We start from the raw sequence: 14,710 nt of genomic DNA on the forward strand, positions 1-14,710 counted from the left end.
AAAATGGTGTTTATATGTGCGAGTCTGATTTGGGATCAGTGATGTAATGCTACATGCTGAGGAGTACAGAGTTTCTGGGGCTGTAAATACAAGCGACACGTCTTAAGTGTGGAGGAGCTGGCCGGCTCGTCTTGTTTAGCAAAGCTGCAAACTGTGGCGCCAGCCTGGCTGTGGCATCTCATGGAAGGTAGCTCAGTGTGTTTGCCAGGCATCGGCTCGTCTGCCGCATGTAAAACTCACACCTGTATTTCTACAGACCACCTGCTTGGCGAAGACTTTTCATGTTTTCTTTTTTTTCCTCTTATGCATGATTTTCCTTAAAACTAACTTTGCTTAAATATTTGCATGCATCTAGTGTATGTAATTGGTTCAACAGTTCTTTTTCTCGTCTGTTTTGTCTATTAAAAAAAACATTCAAATTTGATCATTTGTTTTAAAGCAATGTGATGTAAAATCAAAGATTTTAGTCTTTTTAAGAAAAAATAAACTTTTTAGGCCTACATGAAGAACTTCATGTGTGGTGGAAAACCAACACCACAAACACAATATGCTTGCCTGTCAAAATGGTAGAGGCAGCATCATGGTGTGAGGGTACTTTTCTTCATCAGCGGCAAAGAAGCTGGTCAGAGTTGAAGGGGAACACAAACAAAAGTTTAGGGGAATTCTTGAACAAATTCTACAAAAGACATAAGACTGAGGTGGAGATTCATCTTGCAGTAGTACAAACATACAGCCAGAACAATGACAGAATGGTGTGGATTGAGGCACATTCACGTGTTAGGATGAGCCGAGTCAAAGTCCAAACCTAAATACAAGAAGATCTCTGGCCAACCTAACTAAACTTGAGCCATTTTGCAAAGAAAAATGTGCAGAATTCTCAGTCTTTGGATGTGAAAAGTTGGTAGAGACAAAAGACTCCCAGAAAGAAAATAGGAATACTAATACTTCTGCAAAGTATCCAAATGATTTTCATAAATACTTTTTATAGTAAATAAGATTTTCGTGTAGATACACTGGTCATTCAATCAATGAAGATGAAAAAAAGAAGAAAGGCAATAAACTCAGATTTACATAACCAAAGAACAACCAGCTCTGGCAATAACAATTGATTTCATTTGAATACAATGCAATGTTATGAGTTTGTCCTTTGATTGCAATCAAATTTTAATTACAGCATGTGAGCTATAATTCTCAACAGTTTGTGCATTTCCTTATTTATGCAATTAGCCTTCATGCTATCCACAAAGCAAACAAACAACAAAGTACATACGTTTCATGCACAATAGTAAAGCACTAGAAAAACAAAACAAAACAAACAAAAAAAACATTACGTCATGAGTTCTTAACCAAATCAGGCTCTGCTCACATTAATACAGATGTTTTACAAAGCACACAGATAGTTCGCTTTTTAGCTGTCAAAACAGCAAGTTAGTAGAGATAGATAGATAGATAGATAGATAGATAGATAGATAGATAGATAGATAGATAGATAGATAGATAGATAGATAGATAGATAGATAGATAGATAGATAGATAGATAGATAGATAGATAGATAGATAGATAGATAGATAGATAGATAGATAGATAGATAGATAGATAGATAGATAGATAGATAGATAGATAGATAGATAGATAGATAGATAGATAGATAGATAGATAGATAGATAGATAGATAGATAGATAGATAGATAGATAGATAGATAGAAACTGAAGCCCCCTCTGCTTTCTCCACAGAGGTAGCATTTTACCGACCAACCCAAGTGTTTAGGAGAGAGTTAAAGAGTGAATTTGTAAATCTTTGTGCCCTTTTACGTACTCAGGCCGCAGGTGGTTGCTGTAAATATCTTTGAGCTCTTTATCTCCAGGGCTGAATAAATAAGATAAATCCCCGAAGCAGAAGGTACATCTTTCTAAACCCCTTATTTTTCCTACAAAATAAAGAAAATGCATCATTCAATAAGGCTCCAAGACATGTCACTGTAAAAAGAGAATAATGACAAACAAATACTGCTATTATGATGGAGAGACGAAATGAAGATAATAAATAACTGATAGCGTAGCCTAAGAATACAATTTGAAGCGAAGCGTCTTCTGCATCCACATATATGCTCTGTTTTCCATATTCATAAATTTGATAACATAGCCGGCCAACATTTGACTGCTTGTAAATTCAGAAGGAGTGTTTCCAGCCGTTTTCATTTCGACCCCTCTGTCTGGAAGAGACTTTGGTGTTGCTCACATCAGTGAGCACTGCATGAGGACCAAAGGCAGATAGAGCCATGGGGTGCATGACAATGAGCTACCAGATGCCATTAGAAGTGAGCCTGTAAATCACAAGAATTCACACAGAAAGAAAAGCTTTTTTATTGTGACGCAGATTAGTTTTTCTTTGTTATTTCTGCTCTTTTTTTTCAGTTTTAGCTGGATTTGCCTATAGGAAGAATTGATTCCCCCAGAACCATGTTGTTAGAGCTTATTATCTTCTGAACAAAAAGTGATCAATTTATATCCCCTACAATTTATTTGGGGTGCGGGACTCCTTTTCACTAATGCCTTTTCATTTTGCTTTTGCTTTGGATTACCTCAAGTGGAGGTATGTAGAACGTGTTTTATGTACAGGACAAGATTAAAGATGTAGACCTTCATTAAAGCCCAGTAAGCTTAAGTTATGATGTCAGATGTGAAAGGCCAGTGATGTGCTGAATTTAATAGCTGACATACTCTCTCCAAAGCGCCTGAACAATTTTGGCTTCGTGCAGAGTTACAGCAGTTTTGGAAATCTTCTTGTAGTCAGAGCTTCGTGTGTGCTGATCTGTGCTGTACAAAAGGGTGTAGCACTGTATCTTTTGACTACAAACCACCCACAAGCATTGACAGCAGACACCAAAGCGGGAAAATAAATAGGTGAGTCTGGAAAGACGCTGTGAAATAGAAAAAAATACATTTAATGAAACAAGTGCAGTGGGGAAAAAAAAGTGAGCCACACTTCACTGATTGCTACAAATAATGTGGCTAGACATGAACAAATTCAAAGAGGAGCTCTTTGCCCATCATCAACAGGTCATTATCTTTAACAAGCTCTGCTGTTCTCCTGAATTTATAGTAGGTTCTCTGCACACAATTGTCTGTCTGTTTCTAAATTTAGATTCTACAAGCAGAATGAACATGTGAACAAAAAAAATAAATAATGCATTTACTTCTGAAGCTAAAAGCTGTTTTAGCCCCACAGTGTGGCCGTCTCCTATTAAATCCCAATAAAATACCCTGAGGTTTGCAGCTGATGACTAAATGCGAAAATGTCTGAGGGGCACGAGAAATTTTGTGGGACTCCGTAAATGCAAATGAATCACCTTTTCAATCAATTTTCCCTCAATGTAATCTGTTGGAGCACTGGTGAGGCGCTTCCATCATTTGTATGACTGTAGAAATAATTGTGGTGACAACCCTCACAATGCTGACATGCTGGCACAGATCAGTGTGCCAACATTTGCTTAAATGCATATGCTGTGGCAGAGACTGATGAGAATACCTTAAAGTATTTAACTGTCTATCATAAAATGGCGAACAAGCAATATAGATGGATGAAGGAACATGTTTTCTGCGCTGATATTGAAGCTAATGCCACAATTTAGTGGGTGAAAGGGATGAATAAAGTTTCTGCTGTGCTTTAGAGAAAAAGAAAGGTAAAGTCCTTACAGAACCAACAACAGTGTTTAAAAACGCAATGGTTTTTAATCTAAATTTCTTTATTTTCAAAAGTTAAACGTTATATTCTGTTTGAAACCAAGGTACTTTACGTTAGTACCTTGGTTAGAGTCATTTTACACTTGCAAAATATTAATAAATGATGGGTGAAGTTTACTATTTTGTCTGATATGTGTCTTGTATTTAATAATCAGTTAATTGTCAACTTCAAAAGTGGAGCATCACTGAAAATGTTATGATGTGAAACTCGATTCATTCGAATATCTTAAAAACATTGATCACCATCTCCATTATGAGAGGATTGTCATAATTAAACACAGGCAGTTTTTTTCCAGGGCGTCACTATTGACGATACACAGCTAAGATACTAATCACCACCACTGGGTTGAGAAATATTCCTATGTTGGTTTTGGTTGCTGGCAGATCAAATGAGACCTTGAACATGATTCCCCTGCTGCTTATTTATAAAATGATGTGGTCTGAAGCAGCAGCAGTACCATAACTTTAACACAAAATCTCAGCTTTCAAATCAAAATGTTACATTCTCAAATTATGTTTGTTAGCAAAGAGAGTAAAAGAAAAAAAAAAAGACAAAGCAAGAAAGCAATGATCCTTGGGAGGCCTCATTTACAGATGAAAACAAGTGTTTCTGAAATGTATTCAATGTAGCTAATGCAAAGCTAAAACTGTGATTATTGATTCTCCTTATGGTGAATGTTATAGGTGTTACACTTCCTGCATAAATACAAAATATTTCTGCTAAGATTTAAGCCAACATGCCTTGTTTTTGGCATTGCAGGGCTGCTGTGCTGCTTAGATGTTCATTTCAGACCTAGAGCAGTTTCCAGTATTCAGAAGGCAGTTAAAGCTAACCAGACTCTATGTTTGTCCCTGATATATTTAGTTTGGTGTTGGGTCTCTGACTGGTGGAGAAAGGTACTTTCCAGGAGGATCAGTAAATTATTGAAAATAAACCGGTCAACAAAGTTTGAAGTATCAAGATTAAGTAGGGTGCTGGGATAGATCAATAATTTAAGCAAGAGTGTATTTGCAATTTTCTTTAAAGAGACATTAATCGTTTCTTTACAAGAAAAACAAACAAGTGCATCACCAAGGTGATACATCACACACACACACACACACACACACACACACACACACACACACACACACACACACACACACACACACACACACACACACACACACACACACACGCACACACACCCGCACACCCCCACACACACATGCACACAGTTTAGTCAGTTGCTAACCTTTTTACACCGCATCCTTTTCTACACAATAAAACTGAACTACTCAACAAACCAAGAAATCCCTCAAAACTCACAGTAAGACACATCAAAGACTTTATTGAAGCCCAAACCACTTTCCAGATACAAGTATGATGTTTCAAATGGCATCTGTATGAGGCAAACTGAGGGACTCCACAACACCCATCCATGGGTTCGACATTTATCCACAATCATCTGTATACAATATTACACCACTAATCTTTAACTTTGGACTCCTCCCATTGGTCAATTCTTCTTTAGTAAATGAACAGAGTACTTTTTAACCAGACGTGTGTGTGCGTGTGTGTGAATTCTCTTCCTTTTCTTGCAAACCCACACCAGGTTGGTAACAATATGTTGACTCGCTCTTCGTTCTGAATCTTTTTGATTTAAGTTCTAGTTCCTATTCATGGCCAACTGCAAAAACCTCTCTGGGGATTCGGGGTAGAAGCAATTCATTTGTAATATATTTTATACCCCTCTCTATCATACATAACAGTCCCTTAGTTTTACCTTGAATGGCTTATCTTCAGAAATATTACCTCAATAAAAAAAAAGAGTGTGGCCTTTGCAATTCAGTGGTGGCAATTTAATTTGTTTCTCTACAAGTAAAAAGCATATAAATATACACTATTTATTTAGCATATAAATGTATGCTTTTTATTTGGTTGTAAAAATGTTAATTAAAATACATAAGAAAGCTTTTAAATTGTGTTAACCAGACTGTCTTTCATATTACAAACAAACCCAGACCTTCTCTCACTCAATAAACAACACTAAAGTCACAGGAAGGTGGGTAAAATGAACAGACATTTTGTCTTGGACTGCCAATCTTTGGCCCAGTGAGGCAAATGTCTCCCCTCCTGCCAGCTGTCAGAGCTCCCACCACTCAGAACAAAAGCATTTTTCTAGACTGTCAGTCGGGTGTAGCCACTTTCGGAGCACTGTGTATTTGGTGTGAGGGTGTACACACTGTCTCGGTGTGTGTTTTGGAGCTTTAACATCCAGTTAAGGTTTATGAGGAGTTATCTTTCTTCATTATGGGGATGACGAATGTGGCATATAAAGCTCTGAGTTAATTTCAGAAAAGGTTAAAGAAAACATTTGAGAGACTGCTGTGATTTTGAAACTGTTCATAATCCTCAGTGGGAATTCCCACCCTGGTAGAGATCATTGTGGGGGAACTATGAGTGACAACAAATCAATAGAACATTTTCCATGGTGGGATTATGAATCAAATGAGAATTTTCACAGAGAAAGAACAGCGAGAGCAGCAACCAAAGAAAAGGAGAATGATGACTGCGTTCCAGTAATGTAATGACGTGAAAAAAAGAAAAGAAAAAAAAAATCACAGTTTGGTTTGTTTTAAGCAGCTTTGTTCACTTCCTGTTTGTGATACAGTCACACGTACAACCTTTTCGTGTCAAGTTTACTAAAATGGATTTTTAATTTTGCTGCAATAATAATACACTAGGAAACAAAGTGTCATTACAGTTTGTGAAACGTTTTTCATATAACTCAACTAAGACACGGGGTCTAGCAATAGCAATCAAACTCACACAAGCAGTGAACGAGACTTCCATGAAAAGGTTTCACAATCCCGCCTGCTGAGATTTGTGAAGCCCTGGTACAAACATGACCATCAACCTGAGCTCCTAATCTGGGCTGGAAAAGCATTAGACAGAATGTTAACATGAGATTTGACAACAAACATCAAATAGAATGAAAAAGTTGTGAACAGCACATACACAAGTGTGATTGGCAGAGCTAAGCCCCTCCTCCTGGCTCTGATTAGTTGTTTCTGACTGAGCTGTGTATTTCTGTATTTAACCCTGTCTTATTCTATACTATCTTAACATAGTGACAATTTCAACAAATGTGTTACATACGTCAGCTTTAAGGCTTGTTGTTGTGACATGGGACAATAAGTTTTGGGGGTATAAATACTTTAGGAAGGCATTGTCTAAAGTCAGTTTTTTTTTACTTTCTAGGATTAAAAGAAAACTAAAGCACAGATATTTTCTGCTTCACACCACTGCAGTTTTGACAGTCTGACCTTTGAGAAGAAAAACTCTTAAACCAAATATGACAACCAAATTTTCTGGAATTAAGACCCAGAAGGAAATGGGAGGTTATTAAAATGGCACCGCAGATGTATCTTCTTCAATGTGTGTCTGCGGCAGCTGTACATAACTTTTTCTTTATCTCTCCTACCACTGCTGTCTGTTTGTTGCCGTATCAGATTTTTGCAAAATACTCCGTATAAAGTAGGAAACTGATCTAGCCACAACCAGAAAAATAGCTGAAATATCATCACAAGTACATGTAAGAAATCCAGTCATATAACGATGTTGCTTCATTCAAACTGCTGCATCTGCAGATACTTGGAGGCTATTCCTGGACAATGTGCATGATACTATAGCTGCTGAAACAATGACACAATCAGTTTACAACAGAAAAAAAGAAAAAGAAAAAAAAACATCACCAACATTCATAGCAACAAGGCATAAATTTAGCCCCTGCTCATCCTATGACATCTTCATGCCTGACACCCAATCTTGGCACCAACAGCCATGACGGAAATTCAAAAAGCACCTAAATATAACTGTCTCAAGTGACAAAAGACGAGGCACCATGACTCACACAAGAATGACCTAGATTACCATCAATGAAGTGCAAAGTGTGTTCAACTTAACCCAAACCATACATTTGGAAAACAACAAGCTGGTCACTCATCTGGAGTACGGAGGGAAAAATCTGAGTGAGGCTGTGGCAAAATGCTTTTTCCTCTCCACACATCGTAAGAGACACACATTAAAAAAGACACAAAAGAAATCCAGCTGTAATTGCAATATAATATTCACACACTGTAAGATTTAGAAAAGATGGGAAAATGGGAAAAAATACACTGAGGTACATTTGTTTCAGTAATATCACCAGTGTCACACTTACTTGTCAAAAGATTGGATTAAATTATTAATGTATTAAATAACTAAGATAAATATAATAAAAACATCAGTTTTCTTTGTATTTTACTTTCAAATTTATCAGAGAGTCTAGGAACGTTTAATTGGTGATTCATATCGTCATGTTTCTTCAGGGTATAAATATGCTGTCACATAACGTCCCGTTACTCTTAACACATGCATGCAGAGAGTCAGAGCAAAAATGAAAAGGTTTAGTTAAAATGTACTTTATCTCATTTCCAGAACATTAATGTTGATTATAAGGATTCATAAAATGCAATTGATTTCTTCTAGTTTTGACCCATTTTTTAAAAAACTCTTCTGACTTTCTCCAACGTAAGTTGATAAACAAATAGTGAGACAAAATTTGAGAATAATTTCTTCTGTCTATCCTATTGCTACCTATGTCATTCATTTTGCTAGATTGTGTAGAGATTGGTGCCAATCATGCTAATGATAAGGAAAAGACCTAAAAGTCATCCTTTGGATTGTGGGAAAAGACCAGAGTAGCCGGACAGAACGTACATATGCAGAGGGGGATCATACAAACTCTATGCAGAGAGACCAAACACTTGGGAGTTGAACCCATGACCTTACCAGCTGTGCAGCCCTTAATCCCTTTCATTGCTCTCTAATTAACTTTAGAGAGCTTATTTGGCTGTGCAAGCTCCAAAATGAATACTTACTATGGCTTCTTTTTGTAAGCTGAACCATTCTGAGGCCATTTGTACTGATTTGAACCATCCAGCAGAAGTAGAAAACACATTTCCACAGTTTGACTTGTTTCGCCTCTACCTGTTAACAACATTGCCTAAACTGTCACACTGTTTGAGAAGGGTGCAAGTTTAGTCGGCTCAAAAGCAATCAAGGAAAATTGACTATTGCTTGCTGAGATGTTTATGGAAAGAAAAAAACAACAACAATCAGTCATTGTCATTTATACATTTACTGAAACTTTTAAATGAAATAGTATTCTTATTCTATTATTCTAAATAAACAAGACCTATTGTCTGTGTTAAATTCAAACATTTAAAGGCGAGCCCTCCTGGTTTGAGGGCCCTAAGCACTGGCTTATTCTGTTTATGTTAAGAGTCTCTGACTTCAGTTCTCGTGAGGTACTGCCCAACAAATTTTACATGCACCAATAGTTCAACACACTTGACTCAAATTGCTAAGTCACTTCCTTAAAACATTACCAAGTTCTGCAGAGAAATAGTAATGAACCATTTACTTGATTCAGGTGTGTTGGAACAGTGACGCATTTAAGAACCTCAGGATATTCTTGAGTTGGAAACCTCTGGTGGCTCTGAGTGTGGGGACTTTTTAAAGAGGCCATTATGAAACCACTTCACTAAGACCAAACATTTGTGTTTGTTCTCAGAAATATAGTCAAAGTGCTTTATGAAACATTTGAGCTGCACCATTAAACTGTATATTACCAGTGTGCTAAAGAGATTTGGAAGCTGCATTTCACTGAAAGTGGAGACTTTGCTCCTGAACTGCTGCAGATCCATTCAGATTTATCTTCCTACATCTCCCTACATCAATTATCTGACTGTGATTTATGCTAACTGAAATAGTTTGCTAAACACAAGTGCCCATTATACAAATAGCATCACCGTTAATTAATCTTTGCTGCAGTAAGAGAGTCTTCTGGTGAAAAAGCACATTGGCTTGAACTAGAGAAGCCCTTATGGGAGATTAATAAGTGAGTCAGAAAATTTGAGTTGTAATAAATATTTTATTAATTTTATTTTTGAAGTACTTGGATTTAATAGAATTCATTTTGTTAATTCATCTTGTTGTGGGGCTTGGGGATGGATTTGTGAAAGCATGGTTCTCTGCAGGGAGTATGTAATTGATTTTCTGTATTTAAAAATATGCTCAGTAATGATCAAAACAGATCATCCAGTTTGAAGCAATAATGGTTATTTCAATAAAATATTGATGCCAAGCAAAAATATTTTAGTCTTTTAGTGTGTGCTCTGCAAAAATTTCCCAGCCATTTAGTTGCATTATACAGTTTCTGCAGTACTACTTACAGTAAGTAGATATTTTTTATGCTACTGTATAATTCGTCCTAAATGCAGTCAGACAGCTGCGTAAACAGGCTCTGATAGACTAGAAGAAACGCTACAGATTTAATCTGTTCTGGCTTCTCTTGTTGTTATACTGAAATGCTTTAGATAAAAAAAAGGATATCAAATGTAGATAATGTATTTACAAAAAAAAGCTTTTAAATTAAGGTTTGTTTTACAAAAGGAGAAAGCTATCCAAAATCATCCTGCTTATATGCGAATAGGGAATTGTCCCCGAAACCTAATAATTGACAGTTAGCTTTTTAGATTCACCTTGGAGGAAATCTGGCAGATTCTCCCTTGTAGAATTGTAATTACACAGTTACACTGTTGGGTTTCTGGGCATGAAAAACCTGTTTAAGGTGATGCAAAAGCATCTCAATCAGATTTAGGTTCAGACTGCAAGGTACCCTTGCAGATCACTCAAATCCCAATGCATCAGAAATGGGTTTGTAACCTTTTTTTAGTCTGATAGATGTCGGTGTTGGACCTTAAATTCCTTTTGACTAAGATATAACTTACTGCTTTCTTTTAGCCCAAGATTTAACCTTAACCTTCCTAACTAGATATCAGAAATGTTCTATCAATGTGATGTCTTGATTTTTATAGATTAGACCTTGGCATTGGTAGTGGTTAATCACATTTCATTGATCATTGAACAAGAGGGCATTAAAATAGATATTCAAACATACTATTTATCACAGGTGCTCGATATTAGCATTTGTTCAATGACAAACATACGTGAGACAAACAAAAATAGAAGAAATCTGCACGGGACAAAAACTTTTTCATGGCACTCCATTTTAATATATTTCCATATGTATGTTGACATATGTCAGACATTTTACTGTTTTTCTTGCTGATTTAAGCTGCTGATCAGGGGGCCAAAAAGATAAATCTCGTAACCATATAAAAGGTTAATAAACAGCACATGCCATATTAGCTTTTCAAATAAAAACAAGAACATTTTCTATTAAGAATTTAGAAATCTGCTCAGACAGTAAACCCTTTTGTCTCTGTAATTTGCCATCTGAATGCAAATGCACTCTATGCATAAAAGCTGTCAACCAATGAAAAACAATTTGTCGCTCTTATACGCCACACAGCGGTGCTCATCTGGTTTCATTTCTCTGCTTTTATTATAGAGACGTACAGACTCCATGCTGTCAGAGGAGCTGAGCCATCTGAAATATGTCAATCCAGAGCACTAATAGTCTACACAGTCCATTTCACATACATTTCTTTCAGTACGTTCTTTTAAACCAAATGAGGATTTAGTGATGTGCACAATCTCATTTGTAATCGTAGTCATGGTTACCCTGCCATTCAACTTCAATAGCATCTGATAGGATTAAAATATGACAGATTTGGCTCACACAGACTCTTAATCATGCATCTCCGCACTCTCGCACATTGTCTTCCTCTATTAAAATCATCCATATTGAACTGATTGTGCTCACTTTGTTCACCTTGCTGTGTAAAATTACCACGAGCAACTGTGTGCAACAAGAAGCTACTCAAGCTCATGTTGACATGGGAAAATTTGTCAAAGTCTTAATTTGCTTATTACTAAAACATGAAAACTATTAAAAACTCCTTAACTGCTAGGGTGGACTGCTGTGTTGGATTTCAGAGAGGCGGGAAGGGTCCACTTAAGATTTGCTACCTGATCCTGCAGTTCAATTTCTGTTTGGCTTCCTCCCCTTAATCATTCTCAGCTGCCTTGTTCGCATTCAGAGTCCTTTCTCTATGGGCCTCCGGGTGGAAGCAGTTATCAATCAATGCTGATTTTTCCCACTATCTTAACATGAAACATTATAGTGGGTGAAAGGAAATCATGTCATGTCATTAAGTCACTGATTCAAAACATGTCAGTGTAAATTGAGTTATATTTGCTCCTACATGCTTAATCATCCATTGAGGGTATTGATTAAGTGTTCTTAAGCAATTTGAAAGGTTTTGAATCATGTGTTATAAAGTTGCCTCCAAAGCTGTGACTTTGAACCTTTGAGTTCAAAGTTTGTGATGTGATTAACCAAATTTGGAATACTAGTACCTAGTCAAAAGTAAAAGTAAATGAAGTAACAAACAAGGTATATTTAATTTTGAAAAGTTGTTGCTCTACTCTCACTATTTTGTCAAATAGTCTTTGACAAAGCCGGCTTCAGTCAGCCTATATCAGTGTAAATGTAAGCAGTAATCTTGTTCCACTGCAATATAAATCTCAAAGCAACATGTTTGATTGGTTTTAATTTACCTAAGATACTTAAAATACTGTATATCTAAAAAAGGGTGTAAAGATAACTAAAATGGAAGCTGCACAACTATCAACCTTTGATGCATTCATCAACTCATTTTGCATACAAAACCAGCCAGAACACTGACTGTACTTACAGAGAGAGAGAGTGTGTGGTTCTTCCAAACTGTCCTGTAGCTTCTCTAATCCAGATGTGTTTAAAGTTTCCCTTTTGATCGATTATCAGCCAAGCTGTAGAAGGACAGGAGTGCTGCTTCTACTCACCGCGCTCCATCTCTTGATTGAATTTCCATTGTGGTGCAATTGTATCGCCAAGGACTACAGGAGGGAGTGGACACAGGTCACCACACTCGGTAGGGTTCTACTTTCATTGCAGCCTATGGGGCCTCAGCAGCTCTACAAAGGCAGAAAAGTGGCAGGTGGTTCACAACAGCTCTCTAGAGCTCCTCTAAACAGAGTGTTTGATTCTGCTGTCAGCAATAACACATATACACCCCAATAAGCATGGTTTTTTGTGCACTTGTGATTTAATTTTTTTTAAATGCAAAGGTAAAAATAATAATTTATGCCTGAGCTTATTATTTAAAGTATAAAAAGAAATCATCCAGCAGCTGTCAGGGAAAATTAGATGAGAGAAGAATGTTCATAATAGATCTGACTACAGTGACATGTTGAATGAAGGAAACTGGATATCCACTGGAGAGGAATGCATAATTCAGAAAAGGCTAGAGCAGAATGTCCCATGTAACCTGGTCCTTGGTCCACACTCAGCCCTCAGATTACACTTGTGCTTTCAACTGACAGCTGATCACTTTCCTTCACAGCAAACCTGAACTTTTCAATGACATCTGAGTTTCACTGCAATACATTGAGAGGGGAAGTGAGTGACATTTTATTTGACTTAACTGAACTCATGTGAGAGGTATTTTTAAAATCCACCTTTGCCATGTTTTTAAAACCATCCACAGTGGTGAAGTTTATGGCCCCTTTCAAATTTTTTCTGCTTTTACTTTAGTTTTTTATCAAAATAAATATATCAAACAAAGATAACCTGATTTAGAGTAAAATACATTATTGAAATGATTTAATATATTAAGGAAACAAGGTATGCAAAGCAACCTGGTCGTCTGAAAAATGACTTACCCCTTTAATTCAATGATTGGTTGTGGAAGTTACATCATCATACCTCAAACAGATTGAAGTTTGAACAGATTGTGTTTTAGATGCGATTCTGGGTTCTTTTGCCTTTTTGCTGGGTTCTCTTTAAAATGTTTGCATTAGTACCAATAATATATATATATAGCAATAGTAGCCTTTATTCAACTGTAATCTGACAGGAAGGAGGCTGAGAGAAGTGGAAAAAAACATGCAACAAAGAAACCAAGCACATGGCTCGAATTCTGGACGGCTGCATTGAAGTTGGTAGGTTGTGCTGCAGGGTGGCTGATCTAACCACTGCGCCAAGCAAAGCAATAATTTTGATGGGCACATTTAATATTTGATTCAGCTTGTGTTTGTCTCATATATATTATCAACCCAGGTGGAAAAAGGACAGGCTCTACGCCAAAGCACAAACATTGCTAAACAGAACAGCCAGTGAAACGCATTGAAAAGTGATCCAGGTGAGTTTTTTTTAAAAGGAGTACGATTATGTATTTTCCAGGCACGTAGTGTCATTTCATACCACAGTCAAGTAACTATGTTGCTTTCAGATGTAATGAAAATGCTATATATATATATCAAAAATAACTTAAGAGAGATTTGATTTTACATCACAGAACTATTTGCAGCATTAAAATTGGCCTCTGTCTTTTTGTAAGAAGCTCATACCATTTCCGACACTTCCCCTTCAGCACATCGACACAACAATGCTCCTCCAGGATGCCATTTCCAACCGTTTTGAAGTAGTTAGTATGATGTAGTAGTTAGTATGACAGTTCACCATATTCACAGTACCATATGTTTGCTAACTGTTGGGTGGAGAAAGCATTTGTTGTGCTGGAGCCTGACTGGGAACTGCAGCTCCAAGGAGGCCCTTTGGGTAAATAGGTGGTGCCTTTTGGGAGCAAGTGTTTAAGTACCTTTGAATGGTTGCCACGAAAGACTCAAAGATTTCTCAAACATGGATGAAAGAATCAGAGCAACACTCCAGGTGTGTTTTTGACGAGGGAATACTATTATAATATGACATAAAACTCAAAAAAGAGTTGATTTTGCCGTAATACCGCAAATGTAAATTTTGAATTCACAATTGGTAAAGTCAGTTACTGGAGCTAAATGTGACTGATCTCTATTAAAGAGGTAGCTAAATTCAGAAAAGCTCAATCAAAACCAGCAGCAGTGAAGACCTGCTGGAACATCACAGGGAAGGAAGCCCATTCTTATGTGATTAGGTTGGTTAATTAAGGACT

At 36.9% G+C, this 14,710-nt stretch overlaps 1 long non-coding RNA gene across 1 annotated transcript; it reads right to left on the minus strand.

Moving 5' to 3' along the window:
• Positions 1-106: 106 nt before the first annotated feature.
• On the minus strand, positions 107-13,152 carry LOC145550130 (uncharacterized). The gene is made up of 3 exons (XR_014085986.1): positions 12,437-13,152; positions 1,818-1,929; positions 107-619 (listed from the first exon to the last, which is right to left on the minus strand). It is a non-coding gene; the product is annotated as an uncharacterized LOC145550130 (long non-coding RNA).
• Between the last annotated feature and the right edge of the window lie 1,558 nt (positions 13,153-14,710).

Source organism: Poecilia reticulata, chromosome 2 (assembly GCF_904066995.2).
Source record: "Poecilia reticulata chromosome 2, P_reticulata-male-v2, whole genome shotgun sequence".
NCBI lineage: Eukaryota > Metazoa > Chordata > Actinopteri > Cyprinodontiformes > Poeciliidae > Poecilia > Poecilia reticulata.